General features: G+C 40.5%; 1 protein-coding gene across 6 annotated transcripts in view; it reads right to left on the minus strand.

Moving 5' to 3' along the window:
• ZNF536 (zinc finger protein 536) overlaps positions 1-26,157 on the minus strand; it is a 575,107-nt gene that overhangs the window by 497,810 nt on the left and 51,140 nt on the right. For 4 of the 6 annotated variants that reach the window (XM_075838401.1, XM_075838398.1, XM_075838403.1 and 1 more), the window contains exon 1: positions 16,864-17,352. The exons of 1 other annotated variant lie outside the window; for it this stretch is intronic. The gene's annotated coding sequence lies outside the window, so the exon portion shown is untranslated. Of the gene's footprint in view, positions 1-16,863; positions 17,353-17,541; positions 17,635-26,157 lie in introns of those variants that run through there. One more of the 6 variants, XM_075838399.1, reaches the window with a different exon arrangement.

The following is a 26,157-nucleotide window of genomic DNA, read 5'->3' on the forward strand; positions in this document are numbered from 1 at the left end:
CATGTGGTCCAGCAGAAGACAACATCATCTGAAGCAGACAGTGGAGTAGATTAGATAGTGTTAGGATTTATATATGTTTGGCTTATTTTAAACAAAAACTCTGTCCCGACGGTGAGCAAGAATAACAGTATAAGAATAAGAGCTTACAATGCAATAAAAACTGGAACCGAATCATGCTGTATAGATGGATTGTGAGCTCACGGTCCAAAGTCCACCCATTGTTTCCTCTGGTGGGGCCAAGGCACCTCAGACCGACACTCCTAGTCCGAGTATGAATGTTTCGGTCTAAAAGGGGTTGTAATAGGATTAGGAAAAACATGGCTGCTTTCTTCCAAAAACAGTGACACACCTGTTCAGAGGTTGTGTGTGGTATTGCAGCTCTGACCCATTTCAGATCAATGAAACAAAGCTGCAATACCAGACACAACCCATGGAAGGCGTGGTGCCGTTTCCGAACGAAAGCAGCCATGTTTTTCTAATCCTGTACAACCCCATTAATGTATGTGACTTCTGTAGAGTTTACAATAAGGTTTTTTAGCATTAAAAGGGGTCATATAAGTTGAACGTCTTCTACTTACATGCATATGTCTTCAGTTAACATTCAGTACTTGTACCCTGATCTCAAGGATCAGGCTATAAGGGGGCATTGTTTTCTTAAAAAAAGTTCCCTGCAGGATTACTTGGTCATGTCTGCTCCATATGGACCGGCTACCTTCATAGTCCTGTATATATTCTGCCAACACAAACCAGACATGGCCAATAGAACCTGCAGGGAGTATAGCCATACCCCTCCCCCACAGTGGTGGTCCTCAAGGAGATAGGTCACTAGGCAGAACAACGATATGTACTCCGCTCTTTCACCTCTATTTATATCATCTCAGAGAACCCCTTTAATTTTCTTGTGACTGTAGAAATGAACCAATGAATTCTGTCATGGCTGCGGCGTTAGATAAATTCGACATGATGGTATGCCGGCGCGTGGGTTAGTCTCCTGATTGGCCACAGATCTATAGGCCTGTGCCCCAGACCATCTGCTAGAGTACAGATACAAGACCCCATAGGAGAAACCCTGCTGAGAGGTTATTTGTGATGTCTCTTCCAGGAGCGTCCGGGAGCTGCCCGGCTGTTCTACCGGTCACTGAAAATCTTCAGGAGAAAAGCGGTTTCTGGTTTACTCAACTCAAATATTTCATAAAAGGAACATAGGGTAAAATAATCATGTAATGTTTCAATGTCTGTTCTTATGTAATCTTATCTGATCTCACATAGATTACAAGGAATTAGAATCTGCTGCTACATTACATTACTTATCCTGTACTGATCCTGAGTTACTCCCTGTATTATATTCCAGAGCTGCACTCACTATTCTGCTGGTGGAGTCACTGTGTACATACATTACATTACTTATCCTGTACTGATCCTGAGTTACAGCCTGTATTATATTCCAGAGCTGCACTCACTATTCTGCTGGTGGAGTCACTGTGTACATACATTACATTACTTATCCTGTACTGATCCTGTGTTACATCCTGTATTATACTCCAGAGCTGCACTCACTATTCTGCTGGTGGAGTCACTGTGTACATACATTACATTACTTATCCTGTACTGATCCTGAGTTACATCCTGTATTATACTCCAGAGATGCACTCACTATTCTGCTGGTGGAGTCACTGTGTACATACATTACATTACTTATCCTGTACTCATGATGAGTTATATCCTGTATTATACTCCTGAGTTATATCCTGTATTATACTCCTGAGTTGCACTCACTATTCTGCTGGTGAAGTCACTGTGTAAATACATTACATTACTAATCCTGTACTGGTCCTGAGTTACATCCTGTATTATACTCCAGAGCTGCACTCACTATTCTGCTGGTGGTGTCACTATGTACATACATTACATTACTTATCCTGTACTGATCCTGAGTTATATCCTGTATTATACTTCAGAGCTGCACTCACTATTCTGCTGGTGGAGTCACTGTGTACATACATACATTACTTATCCTGTACTGATCCTGAGTTACATCCTGTATTATACTCCAGAGCTGCACACACTATTCTGCTGGTGGAATCACTGTGTACATACATTACATTACTTATCCTGTACTGATCCTGAGTTACTTCCTGTATTATACTCCAGAGCTGCACTCACTATTCTGCTGGTGGAGTCACTGTGTACATACATTACTTCTCCTCTACTGATCCTGAGTCACATCCTGCATTATACTTCAGAGCTACACTCACTATTCTGCTGGTGGAGTCACTGTGTATATACATTACATTACTTATCCTGTATTGATCCTGAGTTACATCCTGTATTATACTCCAGAGCTGCACTCACTATTCTGCTGGTGGAGTCACTGTGTACATACATTACATTATTTATCCTGTACTGATCCTGAGTTACATCCTGTATTATACTCCAGAGCTGCACTCACTATTCTGCTGGTGCAGTCACTGTGTACATACATTACTTATCCTGTACTGATCCTGAGTTACATTCTGTATTATACTCCAGAGCTGCACTCACTATTCTGCTGGTGGAGTCACTGTGTACATATATTACTTATCCTGTACTGATCCTGAGTAACAACCTGTATTACACTCTAGAGCTGCAGTCACTATTCTGCTGATTATTATTGGAAACAGTCAGCAAGTCTGCCATCAAACACTTTCCTAACAGCTTCTCTCTGATCCTATTATGCAGGGATCAGTTACGTGAAGCATAATAATTGAACAATGAAAAGTTCTGCAACTCTCTAATACACTTTGTGTTTCAATTCCACCTCTTATGGCGGTCAATGAAGGGAAAATTTCTGAGGCTAAATATCCATCCAGAACCTGTCCAGCTGCCAGAGGTGCATGGTTTGTTAAAGTGTATCAGAGCTCTCTCTTGTAACAAGGCTCACCTGTGTCGGCTGAACAGGTTTTCATCCTCTGGATGTAAATTAGAATGTTTGCATTCGCTGACTAAAGCAGAGATTTTGAAAATGTTGATTAAAGTTGGAGAACTTATCATTATGAATTATAAATATTTCCATAAGCCCTGTGATTGGGGATAACACTCAAATAAATGAGTGCACCACCACCAGAAGGTAACCCCAATTGATCCCTGTGGGGATAGAATAATGTCACTTCACAGGAGACCTGGTGGCACTTTAGAGAGATGATGGTCCAGAACTTGAAGGGGAAATCGATGAAAAAATTATCTTGTAATAAGTTATAGATAATGGTGGGAAGGCCACATTGGTGAGGTCTATCATCTGGATCCACCACCGATTCCCACAATCAAAGTTGGACACCGTCAGTGCAATGGAAAATTGTATATGGCCAGTTTTAAGTCCTGGAGGTTTAGACTGCTGCAGTCCTATGTAAAGCTTCACATATTACTATGTGATATGCCAAACGGCAGACTCAGCTCTGCTACATTTGGATACATATAATATCATACACTCACAAACAAGACTCCCCGTGTGCAGCTGACGGGACGTGATATGTTCGTTACCACGCGTCAGCCTTTCCAGGCTCGGCCCCGGCTTTGCAGATAGAGGTTAAGCATCTTGGTCATTTGAAATCACCAGAGCCCGAGACTAAGTATACGACTTGTCAGGCTGATTGCAATGTTTTATATCTTGTCTATGACAGAAAATGGCTCTAAATCCCTTCAGCGATGTTTTATTTTTAGAGCGGTAAGAAAAAAAAAATGCATAATTTGGATCGCTTTCCTGACACTTACGAGAGGAGCGCTAAAAATGACTTTATTTAACATAAAAATATCCAATTAAGGCTTTATTCAGGAAAACGCTCCATTTTCCGCTGCCACAAAAAGAAAACAAAGTGTTATTAGAAATGGGAGACGTTCTGTTTACTTTAAGTCTTTGTTAATTACAAGTATCGGCGGACTTTATTGTCTGCGTGTTAAAGCAAAATCTTAAAGCGACAGTTCTTAATAGTCTGTGAAAAGTTGATTATCTCAAATTAACAAGGTTGAAAAGCCGCTCTCTTCATTTTATGAGTCTCTTACCATCCTAGCATAGCTAACAAGACGGAGGAGCCGACGAGACGAAACTTTTTAAGGCAAAGCCGGAATCTGCAGAGCCACTTCTTCTACTCACTGGGACTTTTTACTTTGTTTTTTTATTATTTTACTATCCAAAAGCAAAAAAGAGCAAAGATGATTATGTAGACTTATCAAACACATACGTACGCCCCATAGAGGGGACTATACAAGGAATAAGGGTCTGTGTGAGAGAATTAAATTGTTTTGAAAATAACTTTTCCATAAAAATTCACCATTAAAAATACAATTCCAGTATAAATAAATATTCTTGTTCGTGGGAGTGTATATATATATATATATATATCTGTAGCAGTTGTTAGGAGCCAGAGGTTAAGGGACCCGCTCGGGTGCAGGGACATTGTTCCTTTTTGTGGGTAATAACAAGCAAATGACTTTCCGCTATCTAGCACAATGTGGGTTCGCGGATATAGGATATATTACCCATACATAAATATTGCTGCTGTTGCGGTTTCCGGCCACTAGGTGGCGGGGCCCATCTCATTTTGCTATAGGGCCCTATGAATACTAGATACTAGCTCTTGTTCTTAGTTATATCTGTTTCTAGGAAAGCTGGGTGACTATGAGGCCTCATGCATGCAGTCGTAATATGGCTCTATACACGCTCGGAGTTCTAGAAAGCCGTAATAGGGTACCTATAGAAGTCTATAGGGCCATAATGCACCTACAATTTCATGCAGAATCTGACATGTAGCATGCTGAATTGGATACTGTATCACAGAGGCATTATCGCCTAAAAAACTGCCCTACGGAGGCATCACACTGTGGCAGACTACGGGGCTATGGCTCCAAAGAACGTAGCTGTAGGAACTCCATATGCCACCACACGCTCCATACAAACAGCTCTGCCCTGGCTGTCATAGGGAGTGTCTAGATAACTATCTAAGAGTACGTTCACATCTGCGTCGGGGTTCCGTTCGTGGGTTCCGTCAGACCTTTCCGTCAGAGGAAACCACAGCTTTCCGTTAGCATTACCATTGATTTCAATGGTAACACTTCCGTTGCTAATGGTTTCCTTTTGTCTCCGTTCTGTAAGATTTCCATTTTTTGGACAAAATCAATAGTGCAGTCGACTACTGAGGCTTCGTTCACATCTGCGTCAGGGCTCCATTCCGACGTTCCCTCTGAGCTTTCCGTCGGAACCGAGCCCTGACTGACACAAACGGAAACCATAGGTTTCCATTTCCATCACCATTGATTTCAATGGTGATGGATCCGGTGCCAATGGTTTACGTTTGTATCAATTGAGCAAGGGTTCCGTCGTTTTGACAGAATGAATAGCGAATTTAGTGTAACTGACACAAACAGAAACCATTGGCACCGTATCCGTCACCATTGAAATCAATGGTGATGGAAATGGAAACCTATGGTTTCCGTTTGTGTCAGTCAGGGCTCGGTTCCGACGGAAAGCTCTGACGAAACGTCGGACTGGAGCCCTGACGCAGATGTGAACGAAGCCTTACCAGGGCAGATCTGACAGCCAGGAGTCTGGAAAAGCTGGTCAATAGCCAATATAATGGCAGCCATATTGGTTGTCACCATATATTCAGAGGTTATTTTTTAGAAGCGAATGCTTTAGAATAAATTGTATTTAATTCTTACATTTTTGTTCCCTAAAAAAAAAATAAAGAATCCAAAAAATAACCAGTAGATTTGGTATTGGAAAAAAAATAGAAAAATAAAAATCGTTGACGTAATAAACTTCTTACTGTGCTCTGCTATACCAGTTTACATTACTGGAGATCCAAATACAAACCATCCTGCTACACCCTAGACACACATTACATGTCATCACACCTAAATCCTAGTAACCGAGACCAAATCTCACTGGTCTGATCCTATAAATATAGAAGTGGTGATGTGATGTAGTTACCTCGACTCATCAGTGCTGATTATATAAGATCCTATACAGAAAACTTGACTTAAAAAGTATAAACACTTTGCAACCAAATGTTTTGATCTAATTCATCAAAAACAAAAATGTAGCAAATTTGCAAATAGTCTTAATGTTACTAGCGGTATCCAGTACTAGGGACAGGCGGTCATCTTCCCTAGAGAATTCTGGGGTGCAAAAGAAGTGGCAGTATTTCTGCTGCTGAATGCCCCGGGGATCATATGGCATCTGTGGGGATCCCAGTAGCAAGCGTTCAATTTCCCTGCAGCGCCACAGCAGGGGAAATGAAGTATTACACAGTTCTCATTGTAATCAATGAGCTGTCTGTGTAATACATGGACATGCCGGGTGCTCCGGAGTGAAGGAAACTTTTGGCTGCTCTTCACTCTGGATGATAGATGAGGGTCCTGGACCGGGTTCCCCCCCCCCCCCCCACAATTAACACAGAATTCCATATTAGGGTACTTGAAAAAGGGGTTTCAAACCAGACCACCCCTTTAAAGATCATTTCATCACAGTTCCTTACCCTATCAGGCTTAAGTAATATTGCAAAAGAAGATACGAAACATACTGTATATAGTCCAAAACAAAATCAATGTAATAAGAAATGCTGCACTGCATAACTTTTACAGTACTATGCAAAGTATTACAACATGGTTTCAAAGTACAAACGTTAATAGTAATCATAAGACAGACGTGGACAATATACATACATATATATATATATATACATGTTATAAGATCCAGTTATATCACTTCAGGAGCCAGTGTGACTTTTTGTTGGCCAGACAATAAGATCTTCCATACACATCCGGAAAAAAAAAAAAAAAGTTACAGATTTGCATACTGGGATTTGTCCAGCCCTTAGTAATGGGACCCTGGTATCGTACAAGGCTGAAAAAGGGGCCACATCATGACTAAAAGCCAATGTGTAATCGTAGATATCCACCCAAAGTCCACGATTTCTAAGCACCTGTATGATACCAGCAAGTGACAATCAACTTCTACTCAGAGAGACCAACACTATGGTCTGGAGCCCCGACCACCATAGTGTCCCACAGTAGGAAATGGACGCATGTCATATACCAGACAACACAGAAGTCCTTCTACAAGTCACATCTTCAATAAAGATCTCCAGTAAACGTAGAATCCTACAAGTGTTAGCAAAACAACGTCTAAACCATAAAGCAACCAGCTGGACAACGTGATGGAACTTCCTTCTTTCGACAATTGTGGTTTTCTATGCCCATATTGGTTCAAAATGCCCAATATATCTTCTTGGTTCCATGGTCAACCCGATACCTATGGGTATTCTTGGAACCATTCCTTGGGTAGCAGACTACGGTCACCTGGTCTTCAGTAGCCTCTTAACCCTGTTAAATGAGCTTGGCATCTGGCATTGGATGTTCTGTAATTCATTCTCGTTGAGCAGTACTCAAAATCCATTCCCAACTCTGGCCTCTTGCACAAAGCTATGAGCCCACTCTGAACCTCCAATTTCACACAGTGTTATACAAAAGTTATTCTTGTCATGGATTCAAATGAGAAGCACCATACAGAGGTCCAGAATACAAATTCACGTGCCAACGTAAAAGGCTTTGCCATGTGTATGAGGCCTTAATCCAAATTTGCTTGTTGGTCCCAAATTACAGCTCCCAAACATCAGGTCAGCCTTGAGTTATGACCCCAGGAGTAAAGAGATCCCATGCTTTGTATCTACATAGGGAATTTAGTGGTGATGTCTATGTACTTATACCCACTATGGTGTTCGGGATGTTTCTGTGCAGGACCCGTCCAAGTGACTTCAATGGGATGAGGGAGAGAAACTACAGAATAATCCTTTCCCCATCCCCCCATGATCACCACTTTACATGACATATATTCAGTACTGAGACATTTCCACACATAGGTGTCACTGATATAATAGTGCAGCAACGTTATAAGAGGAGCGGCTGATCACACGTTGACGTTAAGTTCAAAGTTGCTTTAAACTGCATTTTCAACATTCCAAAAAGTTCAAATTTTTGTTTCAAGTGGAATCTGTAAATAAATGTATCATTTTGTATCAATGTGTGAGCGTGTACACAGATATAGCATGGCTGAATTGTTTGTGCATTGAGATAACTCACCAAGTTGAGATAATACAGTAGGTAAACTATGAGTTGTGCCAGACGACAAACTCAGCTCTGCTACATCAGCATCTATCCATCAATTTCTAGTCAATAGTTGGAGATAATTACAGACATTCACTGTTCCATACACATTATTCACTGCGTTAAATGTCACACAATTCCTACCAAAGATAGACCTGGGAAGCTTCTTGACTCTCCCAGCCTACAAACAGCAAGAGCCAATGGGTGCCGCTATTCTAAAAGCTCTTGCCACTAAAATATTATAATTTCTGCATCTGAATCACAAATGTTACTGTATGCAATAGCGTGATTGTCATGGAAACCTTTGATAGGTGAGATATGGATTGCACTAGAGTGGAATAACAATTTCCCCACGTTGCGCTCACTCCAGCTCATACTCCGCGTATCTTAATTTAAAGGAGCATCCCCAGGATCCAGCAGCAGCAGCAGCATGGTCGCTCGGACCCCGGTGCTCCTTCCTGGTAGATTTCATTCCTGCAGAATTTCTCAGACAGAAGCTAATTACATAAATATATAAATAACCAAATCCCCTGAAGTGCAGATGTTGCCTTTGTGCAGAGCCCCTTCCTTATAATGCACGCATTTATTTCCTATTTAATGCACCTGCTCAACAATTAGCCTAAAACACTTTGATTAATATGCCGTTGCCCGGGCAAACACTTAAATGCAAAGAATATGTTAGCAAGAAAAAATATTGACTGGCTTCATAATTAACTTTTCTATAAAAGAGAGTGCAGCAATACTCACCCGAGCGAACGCAAAGAGGACGAGATGGGCTGAGGAGCGGTCTATGCATTCAGATTCATTAGGGTATATTGGGGAGGGGGTATGTTATTTTGTCAGGGTCATTAGAGAGGAGGGGGGTTTATATTATTTTGTTAGCTTTTATATTGGAGAGGGGGATATGATTTTTTATGATTTAAATAGAATCATTCTTGGGGAGGGGCTATGTTATTTTCATAGGGTCATTAGTGAGGAGGGGGTATGTAATTTTGATAGGGTCATTATTCAGAAATGGTATACTATTTGAATAGGGTTAATACTGGAGAGGGGGAGGAGGATAGGATTTTTTTAGGGTCATTATTGGGGAGGGCGGTTATGCTATTTGCTAGGGTCAGTATTGGGGAGGAGAATATGACTTTGAAACTATTTTGATCAGGTCATTGGTGAGGATGGGGTATGTTATTTTGATAAGGTCAATATTGGAGAAGAGGTGGAATATGTTTCTTTTTTTTTTAATACAGTCATTATTGGGGAAAGGGATATACTATCAGGGTTCAGAAACATTCAGCACTCCAGCTGTTGTAAAACTACAATTCCCAGCATGCTTCGACAGCCAAAAGCTTTATGCTTCCAACCAAAGGCTGCCAGGAATCCTGGGAATTGTAGTTTCCCAACAGCTGGAGTGCTGAAGGTTGCTGACCCCTGTACTATATAAGAGGATCATTTATGAAAGGAGCTATACTATTTGATAGAATCATTATTGGGGGAAGGACGCTCTTTTGACAGGATTATTGGGAGGGGATGTGCTATTTTAATAGGGTCATTAGTGCGAGAAGGGTAGGTATGCTATTTTGATGCATTAATTAGGAGGCACATAATATTTTGATGATGTCATTCATAGGGAAAAGGAATATGTCACTTTTATGGGGGATCGCTTAAAAAAGGTGGGGATTTGCTACTTTTAAGAGACGAGACATTGTATTGAGGTATTAGTGGCGGAGTATGGGCATACACCATTTTGATGAGCACATATTTTAGGGAGGGAGGGACTATACCATTTAATAGAGTCATTCTTGGAAAGGGGGATTATGCTATTTGTGAAAAACCTTCAACTTTTACTTTAACCCTAAAGACTATATAGAATGGACCTGCACCAAGACACAACAGCTCCCACAGCTCAGATACAATCCTTTCTTAAAGGGCCACACTCGGATCTCACAGTTTCAGATCTCTAAATAATAGGTAGATCAGTCGCCGTCGTTCAGGTTGCCCGGTTTTTGCTTTGGTATGAATATATGAACAACACAATCCGATTAGTAATGGAGCAAATTATAGCTTGCAGCAATCAACATTGATTTTGCATAGACCACATCATAAATGATGCACAGAACAGGAAATGTCTCTATTAAAGCTTCACCTAGACCCAGCAGAAGAACAGGAGCAGGAGCAGGTAGGGCAGGATTACGGCTCTCCATGGGGGACCTCACCGGAGCTCCACAGATCATCTCCTGTTCACTGGTGTTGAAATAATACAAGTTCTTTCAACTGATTAACTGTGTGATCACCGAGATTAGTTGTCACTCAAGAGAGACAGGTGGGTTTTCTTAGGTCTCGTTAGGCCTCAGTGTATATACAGATGTAGCAGAGCTGATTTATTGTAACGTGATCTGTGGTTGTTCATAGGTTACCTCATGTGCTTTACTGACTCAAGGTGCCTGTAAGAGATATATGACAAATTCAGCCATTATATATCTGTACTACAAAGTTTCACTCTGCCACCACTCTATCATCAAGTAGGTAAAAATGAACAGATACGGCTGCATTAAGCAGCACTGCTGGGTGCAAGTCAATCCCCCCAGACTCCGGCTACGAGTCCATAGATACAAACAGCAAAAAAATAGAGGCAGCGCTCCAACTTGTGAATAAAAAAGTGACGTGTTTTATTCACCCCAGCAGCATTTCAATCCAACTCAATGGGATCTTTCTCAAGCTATACACACACACACACACACACACACACACACGATAAGTATATCATCTTCTCTGTTATTTATACAGGACTGCAGAAAAACCTCAATTCAGCTCTGCTACACATACCTAGATAGATAGAGAGAGAGAGAGAGAGAGAGAGAGAGAGAGAGAGAGAGAGAGAGAGAGAGAGAGAGAGAGAGAGAGAGAGAGAGAGAGAGAGAGAGAGAGAGAGAGAGAGAGAGAGAGAGAGAGAGAGATAGAGATAGAGATAGAGATAGAGATAGAGATAGATAGATAGATAGATAGATAGATAGATAGATAGATAGATAGATAGATAGATAGATAGATAGATAGGATTCTTTGCAGGAAAGTATCTAGTGGTAATATAAGGAGGAATGCTATTTGGAAAATTATGAAAAACGACATAAACTATAACCCACGGTGCTATACTGTGTAAACCTACCAGTAGATACATGTAGAATTTACATCTAAACTACATAAAGTATAAAATGTATCAAAAATTATTAGAAAATATTTACGATTCTGATTTTTTTTTTGCAACATTAGTCACAAACCGATACAAAAAAGGCTGAAGAATAAAAAGCAAAACAAAAATAAAGTAGTCACCAGACAAGAGAAGACGACCCCTCATCAAAAATAAGTGAAGGACATAGAACCTCAGGGGTTTGAAGTGTCAAAGAAAGTTCTGACATCCTGCCCTACACTTTTCAATATCTTCACAGATTCTCTGTACTCACATTGTACTGCAGCTCCAAACTAATCTGAAGGCCGGACGGGTCCAAAGTATTCCAAAAATACTACTAAATAATAACAATAATAGTAATAATAATAATGTAATGCAAGGCAACCTGGGCAGTACACAGAATTCAGAAGAGAGTGGGGCTGTAGTAGCTGATCAGTGATCAGTACCATCCTCTGCCCTGGACGAGTGTCAATGGTGATGTCACCGCTGCGTATATGTCCCTGCTCTTAACCCATGGGAGACCACTGAGAACCTCAGTTGACAGTTATTTTGGGTCAAGAGGGTCAAGAAGGGGTAAAGTAACCAGAGCACTTGCCAGGATTGCCAACTTTAAATATGGACTACTCTGCCCAGGTTCTACAGACCGGATATGAGTTGTCATTTAAATATTAAAGAAGAAGGTAACAGTGAAAAAATGTTAAAAAAAAATTACAATGATTGGGTATGTCATTTTGCATCACAGATTGACATCTGTTAAAATATGACCATTATAAATAAAATAAAATAAAACTTCCATCCCAAAAGACTTGATGCATCTTTAAAGTTACAAAAAGTTACAACGTCAAAAGGATATAATTTGCTGTAAAACTAATTTACAAATATTTAAAGATATTCTCACGGTTACGATAAAAGTTTTTGAATAATTGTAATAATATAAAACTATCAATGTCATTGTCAACATCAAAATAAAACTGGACTATAAAATTATATGATAGATAAATTATGGGAAGACAGATAAATAGATGGATGAGAGATAGATAAAATATGAGTAGATAGATAGATATGAGACAGACAGACAGACAGATAGATAGATAGATATGAGATAGACAGACAGACAGATAGATATGAGATAGACAGACAGACAGACAGACAGACAGACAGACAGACAGACAGACAGATATGAGATAGACAGACAGACAGACAGACAGACAGATAGATAGATAGATAGATAGATAGATAGATAGATAGATAGATAGATAGATAGATAGATAGATAGATAGATAGATAGATAGATAGATAGATAGATATGAGATAGATAGATAGATAGATAGATAGATAGATAGATAGATAGATAGATAGATAGATAGATAGATAGATAGATAGATAGATATGAGATAGATAGATAGATAGATAGATAGATAGATAGATAGATAGATAGATAGATAGATAGATAGATAGATAGATAGATAGATAGATAGATAGATAGATAGATAGTATGTTCAGGAATATTTTTGATTGGGAGAACCCAGAACAATGGAGATCTATTAATCTACAGCAAAACTACTGTGACAACAATGATGCATTGTAACAAAAAAATCGAACGAATAGATCCAACTCCACTGAAGAGTCAATTAAAAATCATTTCCAATCTAAAAATGTATACAACTTTGTGGTCGTATTTTATCAAAGCATCGAAAGGTTCAAAGCAGAAGTCCCAAAATTAAATATTTACAAGGGAGAAAAGTCTAGCAGAGTCCTGAAGTTGTGGGGAGTCACTAATGTGTAAGGTTACAGGACACTTCAGTAGTCACCGGTGTTGGCTCAGGACACAATCCTTGTCATTAATGGTTATGTGTATCCATTAGAAAAAGTCTAAAGAAATGATGTGGGGTCAGAAGCCGGAGAGGTGGCCGCACTCCTCAAATCGAAGTGTCCTTATAAGATGGCGAGAAATAAACCCACTGAATAGGTGAAGCTTTATGACAGATGTGTATGTATATATCACACACAGCCATGTACAGATGTAGGCAGAAACTCATATACACTCAATGGTCAAACAAACACACACCGCCTTCTGAAACGTGATTCTTACATCCACTTATATAAAAATACACAAATATATACATACACACGTGCAAATATGGAAATGAATGTTTGTTTTGTAACGTTTACGTATGTGCGTCTACAGATGTATGAGTGTATATATTAGTATGTGTGTAATCAGGTATATAGAGATGTATGCAAGTATATAAAAGGTATATGTATGTGCGTGAGTGTGTGTGTGTGTGTGTGCGTGAGTGTGTGTGTGCTTATACATTAATGCACGCATTTGTAAATATATATGTGAATGTGGAATACGTGTATATATATGTATATATATATATATATATAAATACACACACACACACACGTATATATGTGTGTGTGTGTGTGTGTAAATGTTGTATACACAAGTATATAAAAGTGTGTGTATATAGATGTATGTGATGTCTGTGTAAGCATATGTATTTGGCACACACACATACATATATATATATATATATACACACACACACACACACACTGTATATATAGTAAATTAACACACATGCGTCTAGTTCAATAAATATGTGCATTTGCAATGAAAACATTCCACAGATAATTAAGAGAAAAGGCAGAACAACTAATGATGAAATCTGACAATTACCATGTATATTCTATGTAGAGGAGTCACATACACCCTGAAGATCCCATCTACACTGTGTTTATATATATATATATCCACATCTTATAAACAGGTGAAAAACATGAGGTAGCGGGGGTATGAAAAAAGAAGTCACCCATATTTGATGGCCATGTCTAATGTGAAACATTTCCCTTGGTGTGACGTAAGGTGAGGGTGATGCCAGGCCTGCCCTCCTGCAGCTCATCACCTCCCTGCCTGATGAAAGCTCAATCTCCAATAAATATAGATATTGCATTTTTTTGCCTTCTCTGTCTCTGGTGCCAAATACTGGAAAATGTGAGGAATATTTGGAAGTAAAGTTGAAGTTTAACTAAATCCTTGCAGTGACAGGAAACTTCCTATATTCCAGGCTGACGTTGCTGTGCCGGCTGCTCTCTCTGGGGGGCTTGTAGTGTGAGGGGTCAGGGCCTGCACTGCTAACCGCTGCCCCTGTTGGCTTTACAAGTACACTGCTCCAAAAAAGCGGGAAAACCTAAAATATCCAACACAGACACCACACTTACCCCTCCCACCTCCCTTGACTGAAAGACCCCACTCCATGTCTACACGCCCACCCTGTCACCAGACAGAGCTGTCAACTTTAACCCCTCGTGTAATGATCACCAAAAGGACCCACAATACCCCCAGACGGCTCTATTTACAAAAAGAGACAAGGCCACAGGCCTCGAAGGGTTAAAGCCATTCTTTAAATCCAAACACTCTGACGCCTTTGAAGGGAACAAGGCTGCAGCACTCAATGGGTCAAAGCCAAGGCTACGCTATGACAGACACTTTGGCGAAAGGTGATTGAAAGGGTTAAAAAAAAGGGTGGAAAAAAAAAGGGGGGTTGTAAAAAGACAAAATATTCACAGAGAGGATTATAATTTCCAATTACAGCAATTTAAAATATGGCCTCCCATCAGTGAGTGATGAGGGTGACAACATGCATCCATTCTGCATAACAGGCTCCCTGTAAAACCTATACAGCTGCCATTTATTCGGGGGAAAATCCTCGCCTGGGAGGAAATTACAGGGAGAGCGCGCTTACATGTAGGGGCTGGTCCGGAGCAGAAGGGGTTAACTCCCATTAGATGCACATATTTATTTATTTATTATAATATATTTATAAAATGGTACCGATTGCTGGACATTGTGTACAAAACAAAGCAGTAATCCATTTGTAAAATAAATAAATAAATAAAAATCTAAAATAATAAGATAGCTTTACCGGCAGTCCTATGTAAAACCACAGATATGACTTGTGGCAAGCAGTAAACTCAGCTCTGATACATTTGACAAACTCATCTCTGCTGTGCTGCAATTGTATCCCATTTGTTGACCAAATTTTGTTTCACTTGGAACCGTATAAAGACTTAGGGAAAGTGGAATTGTCCCCAACACAACTTCATTCCCACGTGGAGGAGAATTAATGGGATGAAAGGTTACCCAGTCCCTCTGTGAGCAGCTCATCGCTTGATCCATTCCCTGCTCGGAGCTCTGCTATGGGGGGTGGGGGATAATCCTGGTCCCTGCAGGTTACATGGGATTTTATATTTTATTTTGTTATCTACTGGACTAAATATACATTTCCTGCCTGATAAAACAATACCAGGGTGAGGACATGGCAGAGTCTCCTCCCTGGCAGGTCCCTGTAATGAGCCTAATAGCAGCTGATTCCATGCAGGTTCCAATCCCTCTTTGCAAGGACTTGACACAGTCACATCTCACCCTGCAAGTCCCACATCACTCACTATATCCCGAGCAGCTGCTGAGCTGTCCCTATTCTAACATACAAAATCCTCATACATGACACGCAGATGCCCAAATCATGCCCCACAGCTCATCACCCCACACAAGAGCTTCTATGAGTAGTACCAAGGTTTGTGCAATACTAAAAAAAACAAAAACTCATTAACCCCTCTCTGCAAGAATCATGTTTACACCCCCCCCCCCCCCCCCCAAAAGTGCCTACTTCACAGGTCCAATCGAGTATGACCTTTCTCCTCAGGCAGCTGCAGAACCTCTTAAAACGCAACAATTTTGTTACAATGTATCAATGAGAATGATGATTGACAGGCTGAGTGTCCAAGAGGTTTAGCAGCAGCTGAGTGACAGGACAGATAAATAAGTACAATTATAAATACATATATATTGTTGTCTCCGCTAATGCCATCCACCTACCCTGCAGCCACCCATCCCTCTCCTAGCCCCTCTCTGGCAGGTGCTCCAGCCCTTGCCACCTCTGGGGACCTGAAAGCTTCAGCCTGACATTTCCAGCCTCCCCTGAATGTCACTTGCCTTGCTCCCAGCATTGTGCAGGGGGAGGTCGATGAGAACACAAAATGGCAGGTCTCTGAGGCATCACAAGTTTGGCACATGCCACATCCAGAACAGCAGCGGGCACCTGGGCACACAGGGGGCACCCCCGGACACTTCTCCAAAACTTTCTCTGCACCAGACATAAAACCCGACAACTTTTCCCACCAAGTTCAGGAGAACATCCCCAGAGCCGCAGAGAGGAAGTTGAGAACAGGACAACTTGTTACAATGTATCAACCCTGGGAAGAAGCAACGCACAACACGGGCACCCGGGGCACCTCCAGCCGCTTCTCTCCAGCGCCATGCAGTGCCTCCTGTCCCCCGCTTTCCATGCCAGCCCTTCTGCCAACGTCACTGCTATTTAATTATACTCCATCCAGTGTAATAATCATCGCACAGGCCCCTGCACAACACAAGAATGCAATGCAAAAAATGCACAAATGATACTTGTACAGAGGGGGGTGTCACAAGTCAGAGCCAGTCCCAGCACAGGGGACCCCAGGGGCCCCCCATCTGCCTCTCTTACCTTGCATGGGCTCAGCACAGATCCCCGGACAAAGTGCTTGATGCTTGCAAAATGCTGGAGCTCAGTGAATAATGAGACATGTCCATATGATTGACTTGTTCATGTTATTTTTCTGGAGGAGGAAGAGGAGAGAAGGGAGAGAGGGGGAGCAGGAGGAGGGGGGTTGTAGTGCCCCTGGGGGTGGCTGCCAGGGGATCCCACTTGTCTTAAGTGTCCCCAGCAGCTCCTGGGCAGAGGGTGCTAATGTGTGTGCGTCCTCCTGGCAGAATGAGCCGGGTTCATTGATATAGATCATAAGACATTCCCTTCCCTCTGACTCCCCCTATCTGGTAGGTGAAATGCATTGTACCATTAACAAACCCCTCTCCATTGTCGTCTTGGCATAATTCACAGCAACTAGATAGCTCTTGCGGCATTTAAGCTTTGATGAGCCCTCCATGCAATAAGAATGAGAAGAGGAGCCCTGGCACCAGGGGCTGCTGCATCCATCCCTGCCCTCCCTGCAAGTAACAATGCACTGACCTTGATGCTGACTTATTATTAAACACATCTGTGTCTCTATTGCAAAACAAATGCCCGAATGCCAGTCTGCAAGGGGTGGCACAGGGTGCCTGCTGGTGGAGGAGACATGGGGGGCACACATAGAAAGCACACACTGGAGCAGAGCTGCCCCCTTACCTGCTCCTGGAAACTATTTGGAAAACTCCTGTGTCTCTGTCCTCTTAAGGGTTAAGCAGAAGGGGGGGACCAGTCGCAGCTCCCCGCATCCAAGACAAGTCATCAGCGATCAAATGATGCTCATCTGCACTGTAACCTTGTGGCGGATTTAATGTAAATAAGAGCTCTGTGGTGCCAATCGCAGGCACACACCGCTTTAACCCCTGCACCGCCAGGGGGATGGCACAGAGGGGAGGGGGGCACAGAGTGGCATGGTGGCAATGTTTTATCCAGCAGGCACCCCCTCCCTATATTATACAAAGAGAAGAGGGGGGGGGGGGGTTGTTAATCAATTTCGGGCACTAAGTAGTTAATTCTCTGCCATGCCATCTTGCATTCCTCTCCATTAAATCTGACTATATTTACATGAACTATTTAGGAGAACCCTGAAAACAATACCCACTGCCAAACCATTATGAAAATATGATTTTAATTAATCACGTAGAAGGCATGAAAATTAGCATACAGTAATTAAACTTACAGGCGAAAAATAAAAAAATAAAAATCATCATCATGGTGACTCTGTGCCTTAAAGGGGCTGAGATCATTGCAGGGAGTTTTATTAGCAAAGCGAGAAGTAGTTCATTTCTTCTTTGCTTTGTTTTTTTTTTTTTCCTGGTATAGGGAGACTTTAGGTTGGCATCGGGTTAAGGGCACTGGGTTTGTTGGCAAATCAATGACTGCCATGCAAGGTGGGGATGTGACTGATGGAATATTATATTGCTGTACAAAGCAAAGGGAAGGGGGCGGGAAGGAAGAAAAAAATGCAATTATGGATTGTGTCCCATAGTTTACAAAAGCAGGGTCCTCAATAGAGTCTTTGTTGTGGGATTATATAATGATTGTGCGGTAATGATGGGAAAAAAGATTCAGTAATATTACAAAAAGTATCAAGATTACAGCCGGGGGAGGGGTGTCTGCTCCAGGCGGGGGGCTCTCAGGGCACATTTAGAAAGGGTTAATATACAATAAAATTCCCGTATCCAAGGGGGGGTGACAATAAGAAGAGGGGGGGGTTGAGTCTGTGATGTGCATGATTAACAAGAGATGGAGACGGATTGATTATTCAAAATGCCAAGCCACAGGGACTCTTAAAACATTGATTCAGGTAAGACTAGTTTCATCTTGACTGAAATGAGTTCCCTAAAGATGCTCGGGATACATTTTAAATCTGTTTACAACATCAATGAATAAAATCAGGGAAAAATAAAATAAAAGTGCCCATAATGCCAAGTAAAAAAAGTTTCATTTAAAGGGGCACAAATCAATCACGACTCAAAAGCTGCTCATAATATTCCCACCGATAGGATGTAAAGTAGTGACCGTGGATGATTCGTATTAGCACTGCCGTTCTGGCTGATAACAGTGAATAATACATGACAACAATTGGAGATAAGAGGGTCCCTTTAAAGGGTCTTTAAACACACGTCAGCTCGTCTGCATAGAAACACCTGCATGACTTTGCAGCACGTTCCCATAAAGCTCATGTCACCACCAGACTGTCATATGACTTTTTATGATGAGGAAAACTGCTACAGACTATAAATAGGCCTTGTAATTAAGAAAGATTGTATATATTTAGCCATAAAATAATGTATTTGCGGCACACTTGACTAGAATTATATACTGGACAGGCAATGGAATCCATAGGTTTAAAAGACCATGGGCCTTGGCCTCTAGTTCTACAGTGCGAGCGCCCTCCTGCCACTTTTCTCTTGGAGAAGAATGCGGAGGAAGTGGAATTTGTCCCAAAATGTCTCTAATTGATCATTTAATGTAGAAAATATAAAAAAAAACAAAAAACAAACAAAAAAAAAACTGTGCCCTCTTTTTGGACAACATTTCATTGCCTTTCCATTGCTTTACTATCTTTTGCATACCACTAAGTTTTGTGAATTCATTTGCCATTTCTTAAGCGCATTTTTTAAATTTTGGGGGGTTTTTAAGGTTTTGTTGTGTATAGTACTTGATGACGAGACACTCATAGAAAGAAGTGTTTGCAATTACCTGAAATGGCTGATAACAGATTGCAATAGATTGCATTGGCTGATAACAAGTGCAGAGGTTTAAGGCCTCTAATATTTTCATTGTAAAGTAAGATCTTTTTCAATTCATATACACAAAATATCAATGAAATTATTTCTTTTTAAAAAGTCTGCAAATGTTTGCATTCCCATTGAATATTACAGTCGGCCTCTCCCCATCCTGGAATGACAGGACGCAATTGATTGTATTTTATGGCACAGGATATAGAGTTTTTGAAAAAAAATAAAAAATTGTAACATAGAAAAATAAAATACCAAATTTATGATTAAAAAATAAAATAACTATATAAGCAAGGGAAGCATTTAATTTTATATGCAGAAGGGGAAAGGGCAAGGAGGGAGCATTATAAGAAGAGGATGGCAGATAAAAAAAAAATTGAAAAAGTTTTTGCACTCACGATGATCAAAGCTCCTTTAATATAAATCACATCTTTCTCACACAGAATAAAAAAAAAAAAAGTTGTCGCATTGATTCCACATTCTCTGGTTTGATGTGTATGAAATTCCCATTGAACCAAATAGCAAAACACAATGTTTTATTCCTGGGAAATTAGCATAGTGATCACATCAATAATATCACTATCTCTATGGGAAGGATCCCAGAACGGTGGGGTGTTGACTCTATTCCGATTCTTCACGAATCTACTGATTATATTCCGGCTCCTTTGAGTTGGGCTTTATTGTAAGTGAAAGCAATTCTTTAAAAGTGGCATAGCTGACAAAAGGGAGAGAGGGGCGAGGAAGCGGGTCAAAAGAGCTGACATATGGTTTTTATGAAAGCACTTTTTACATTGGATAATGGGGGAGATGTAGGCTGGAGTTTAACCCCACTGATGACCATACAAATGCCCCTAAATCCTAACTTTAAAGGACTCCTGAAACGTTTGTACTCTCAGTTTTTATACCCCTATGACCTTGTTTTTTTTATACTTTACTATTAACATCCTATAATCCAGAATATTCTAATAATCCGGCGTTTGATAATCCAGAAAGTCTGATAATCTAGCAATTGTTTCCATCACAGAAATGGAGAATTCCACAAGACCAGAAGCCCAATTAAAAAAAAACTGTTTTTAAACAACGAAACATTTTTCCATTCTCACAATTGAGTTTTATATATATTTTTCATCTGTCCAAAATCCAGAATGTTTGATAATCCGGCACCTATCAGATTCCATTAACGCTGCACTGAAGCAGTTTTACCGTACATTAACATTTTAAGTCTTCGATTTTTTTAAAAACACCTCCAATAGATGGCGATCACTAGCGATAAAGGATATTAATATAACATTTAACAATCTAAACCAGACATCGGTAAAGTGACGTGTATCACAAGGTCATTAACGTGACGGGTGAGAAGGGGGTGTTCACTTGTTGCGGTTAAAGCACAATATTTTTCTCTCCACGATATTGAAAAAACCGCGGTAAAAAAATGCAAATTGTCCGCTATGATGATTGCAGATTATGGATTAATGATCAGACATGAACAAAATTTCCTGCATTATTATAATCAGTACTTTTATTTCGGGGCTCCTGATTATTCGGAAATGACCCTGTGCTAATATCTATCTATCTATCTATCTATCTATCTATCTATCTATCTATCTATCTATCTATCTATCTATCTATCTCATATCTATCTATCTATCTATCTATCTATCTATCTATCTATCTATCTATCTATCTATCTATCTATCTATCTATCTCATAATCTATCTATCTATCTATCTATCTATCTATCTATCTATCTATCTATCTATCTATCTATCTATCTATCTATCTATCTATCTATCTATCTCATATCTATCTATCTCATATCTATCTATCTATCTATCTATCTATCTATCTATCTATCTATCTATCTATCTATCTATCTATCTATCTATCTATCTATCTATCTATCTATCTATCTATCTATCTCATATCTATCTATCTATCTATCTATCTATCTATCTATCTATCTATCTATCTATCTATCTATCTATCTATCTATCTCATATCTATCTATCTACCTATCTATCTATCTATCTATCTCATATCTATCTATCTATCTATCTATCTATCTATCTATCTATCTATCTATCTCATATCTATCTATCTCATATCTATCTATCTATCTATCTATCTATCTATCTATCTATCTATCTATCTATCTATCTATCTATCTATCTATCTATCTATCTATCTATCTATCTATCTCATATCTATCTATCTATCTATCTATCTATCTATCTATCTATCTATCTATCTATCTATCTATCTATCTATCTATCTATCTATCTATCTATCTATCTATCTATCTATCTCATATCTATCTATCTACCTATCTATCTATCTATCTCATATCTATCTATCTATCTATCTATCTATCTATCTATCTATCTATCTATCTATCTATCTATCTATCTATCTATCTATCTATCTATCTATCTATCTATCTATCTATCTATCTCATATCTATCTATGTATCTATCTATCTATAGTAATGTAAAAATAAAATAATGATGTAGAAATGTTTTTCATTATTTCTGATTATAATGATTACCTCTATCGCTGCTTTACCAGGTCTTGTTACATCCGTGGTCATTTGTACAAATCCTCAAATAATAAAAGGCCTGCAAGTCGCTGAGGTATATGTAACAAGCAGACCACAATACAGTAACATTCCTTTAATTCAGCATCAATGGGACCCGATAGTCTGGATCATTGGACAGTCACAGAAAAAAGTATAAACATCTCACCTGTAAAAAGGTAGAAAAATAACTAAATAATTGATGTAACTAAGATAAAGTGCGCCTCTGTTCGCAAACTCTCGCCTGACCGGATATCGGCCGTGGAGAGACGGCGCTGCCCCCTGGGCGCTACAGTTTCAGCAAATTCTAACTAATAAAGCCTGTGCATGGCCGCAGCTGGAAATACACGGGAACACTAGGACTTTGTACACATTACATTGCAGTTCTTTCTGTATTATTGGATGCTGGATTAAAGGAATTTTACTGGATAGTGCTGCCTTGAACACATCTCTGCAAGAATATTTTAAGGAATGGCTATAAATTTGCTCTAAATATAAGATTAGACCCATGTTAGAGTCCAATGCATTTCAAATGATGAATCAATGATTTGCCGCACATTAGCAAACAGGAGGAGGGACCGTTTTGCAGTAAACTTCACAGGGATGTCCCATGAAAATCAGAACTGTAGACAAGTATGGGTACACTGTTAGAGGGGGCCTCCATTCTATTAGCCAGCGATGATAGGGCCTACAAAGAGCGTCTTTCACTTTGAGGTACCCGGCATGTTAGTGCATTATACGGATTGCTCTTCATTTTAATGGGCATCTTGTAATGCTTCTTTTCTCCAGTGGTGGCGCTGCAGGGGAATAAAACACTTGCTAATGGGTTCCCCCACAGATTGCAGCAGATTGCTGGGAGGGCCAACAACGGGCCACTCAGCAGATTTTCAGGGATGATTCTAACAAAATGGATTTTGCAAAAAATTCTGCAACAAAATCTGCCGCGTATCACTGCACCCTAATAAATAGCACAGTGACCCCCGATATGAGAATTGGCAGAGCCCACGCTTATGAAAAGGGACAAATTAATTCTTTGCTTGCTTGGCCAATTTGGCAGTCCATAAAATACTACAGACAAACAAATTTGGCAATTGTTCTCTTAAAGGAATTGTCCAGTACAGAAAACCTATTTTCATACACTCTGTATAGGGAATTCTGAAGTAATAGAGGGGGGGGGGGGCAGGTCCCTGTTCAAGTACAGAGGGAATAAAAAGTGTGTCTCTCTCTCTGGAGGACCTGTCCTGTCCTGTATTACACAGACATCACGATGATATAAATGGGCACTGTGTAGTGCTTAATTTCCCCAGTGGTGGCGCTGCAGGGAAATTAAACAGTTACTGCCAGGTTTCCCCACAGATTACAGCTGATCACTCAGGGTCCTAGCAGGGAAACATTTTGTCAACTGCTTATTATGAAAGAGACCCAGCGAGTAGGGCTTGTCCAAAGTGGGCAACCGCTTTAAATTCTCCAAAAGCAAATCTAAATCTTGGAGTATGTATTCACCCCAATGCATCCTAGTGGCTGGAGAAACATGAATTGGGCAAAACTATTTGCTTACCTCTACTCATGAACCCACAACAATGGCATCTTCTGAAGGTTTTATGGCATGTCAAAAAAGTTCTTAAAAGGAAATCTCCAGTGCACAGACTAAGGCTGCATTCAGACGAACGTAGCCAACCTCGTTCGAGGCGCACCCGCGTTGCACCCGTGCGGGATGCGTTATCACGCATCAACCATAGACTTGTCTATGGAGAGATGCCTGAAGCGCCAAAAAATAGGACATATCCGATCTTTTCACGGACACCTCACACGCTTCGTTGAAACAACTGTCGTGTGACTGGCCCCATTGAAGTACATGAGTATGTGTGACGGCCATCACACGGACTGCATATACTCTCGTCTGAATGAGCCCTTACTTACGGCCAACGTGGGCCGTGTAAACGACCACCGATCAATAAGACAGTTCGTTGATCGGCGCTCGTTTGCTCCTTTCACTTTTAGCAATGATTGGTTATGTTTAGGGATGAGCGATCGTTACAACGCTCTCTCTTCCCCATACATTTTCATCATGTCGGCAGCGCATCAACCTGATTACACAGAGAGATGCGCTGCCGATAACGATGATTTTTAATTCTGCATAAAAGAGCAGATCAGCCGATGAACCAGCGTTTGTCCGATCATTGGCCCGCTGACTATGCTCTACCTAGGAGCCGGGACTGGTGGTAGAGGTGGTGCCCAGGCATATGTACCACCAGCTCTGGATTCAATGTGAGGGGCATTCCTTGATCTCCATGTTAACATAGATTTCTGACATTGTCGCCTGCGGACCGCGTAATTTGTTGATGGGATATCCCATTGAGGGAGTGTGGAAATCTAAAGAGCTTCAAGATGAAAGCCAAAAGTTATATGGCACTTGGAAAAGCACCATTAACCCTCCATTCTAGTGTCTCACATACCAGACGTATACAAGGGACTTGAGGAAGAGGTCCTCTTTAAAAGGACAAGGAACATCCTAAAGAAAGCCCAACATCTACCCCGTTATATACATTGCACCAATGTCTTCTCATCCAACCCAAAGTTGACCGAGGTGTTATGATTGTGCAGCCAAGTCTTAAACTGTTAGCCATTGACGGAAATACGGATAATTCATAACTTAACATCTTTTTTCCGTACGGTCTGTATTCATGTGTAATGTCTTATTTCCTGCTGATATTGCGTGAGGAGCTGTAAACCAAAAATGCTGCAAAAGTCTGACGACCAGACCCCTCCACATCACAAAAATGCCTACAAAAAAGAAAAAACGAAAAGAAAATTGTCTGATTTTCAATTGCAACCAAATATCCTGTATGGAAATCTATCAAAGCTGGGGCTGAGAAGAATGAGGTATTCCTGGAGGAATCATATGTTCGGTTTTTAATATCCAGGAGTCTGCGACATATGGCAATGCCCATAGGACTCACAATGGTGTCTGGCTGCTTGCCATAGTTCATGGTGTGTTGTGGAATATTCCCATTATTCCCATACACTCAGTGTCTGTTGTCAATGCCATCATCTATCCATCTACATCAACCTGGGAATTGTGTCCAAACACAGAACTTACAGTATGTGGGGGTCGTTGATAATACAGATTGGAAGATAGAAAATATATCATTATATGCCCATAGAAAGGCTTGGACTACAACTGCTATCATCCCCGTGCTATTGTCGTGTTATCAGCTATGGTTAACAGCCTGAAAAATTTAATTACATGACCAGACTGAAGTCTGAGATTGATGCAGAGGGAAGGCCGACATTATACTCCCTACAAATCATGTCTCCTCCATCTTCTCCCCCTCTATAGAGGAAGCTGCTCTCATGGGAGTGATATCAGCCATCCGAAAAGAACTGGAAAGTTTTTGTCCCAATAGATGTACTACAACAAAAGAAAAGCTCCTCATTGTTACTACTGTCCAAATTATGTCCAAATGATGTCATTTCGATGTGACACACCATTAATATTTGATCATTGGGAGTCCAATGGCTGGGACGCCCACCAGTTTCTAGAATGGGGGGTGTCCAGCAAAGAGTTAGACACCATTGTGTGGTCTCTCTCCATTATAGTCTATTGAGGAGCCTACTCTATGGAGAGAAACGTCAATGGACAGTGACCACAAATGCGTGAGAACAAGGGACCAGGCACTCCCGTTCTTAGGATTGGTAGGAGTTTGACCGCAAATTGATATGCCATAAATGTCTTTGATGGGAAAATCCTCTAAATGTGGTCATTAACATTAGAAATTAAACAATATTGCTGTGATTCCTAGATTAAGACACATGTCCCCATAAAAGACTATGACTATGGCTTCTTGGGTGAGTGTTGGATTGAGGTCAGTGGAACTTTACATTTTGGCTGGCAGGTTTGCCCCCCCATGATCAGTGTTGATTTGTGGCCATAAATGGTCAGGTTAAGGTTGGACATGT

Source organism: Rhinoderma darwinii, chromosome 9, assembly GCF_050947455.1.
Source record: "Rhinoderma darwinii isolate aRhiDar2 chromosome 9, aRhiDar2.hap1, whole genome shotgun sequence".
Classification (NCBI taxonomy): Eukaryota; Metazoa; Chordata; class Amphibia; order Anura; family Rhinodermatidae; genus Rhinoderma; species Rhinoderma darwinii.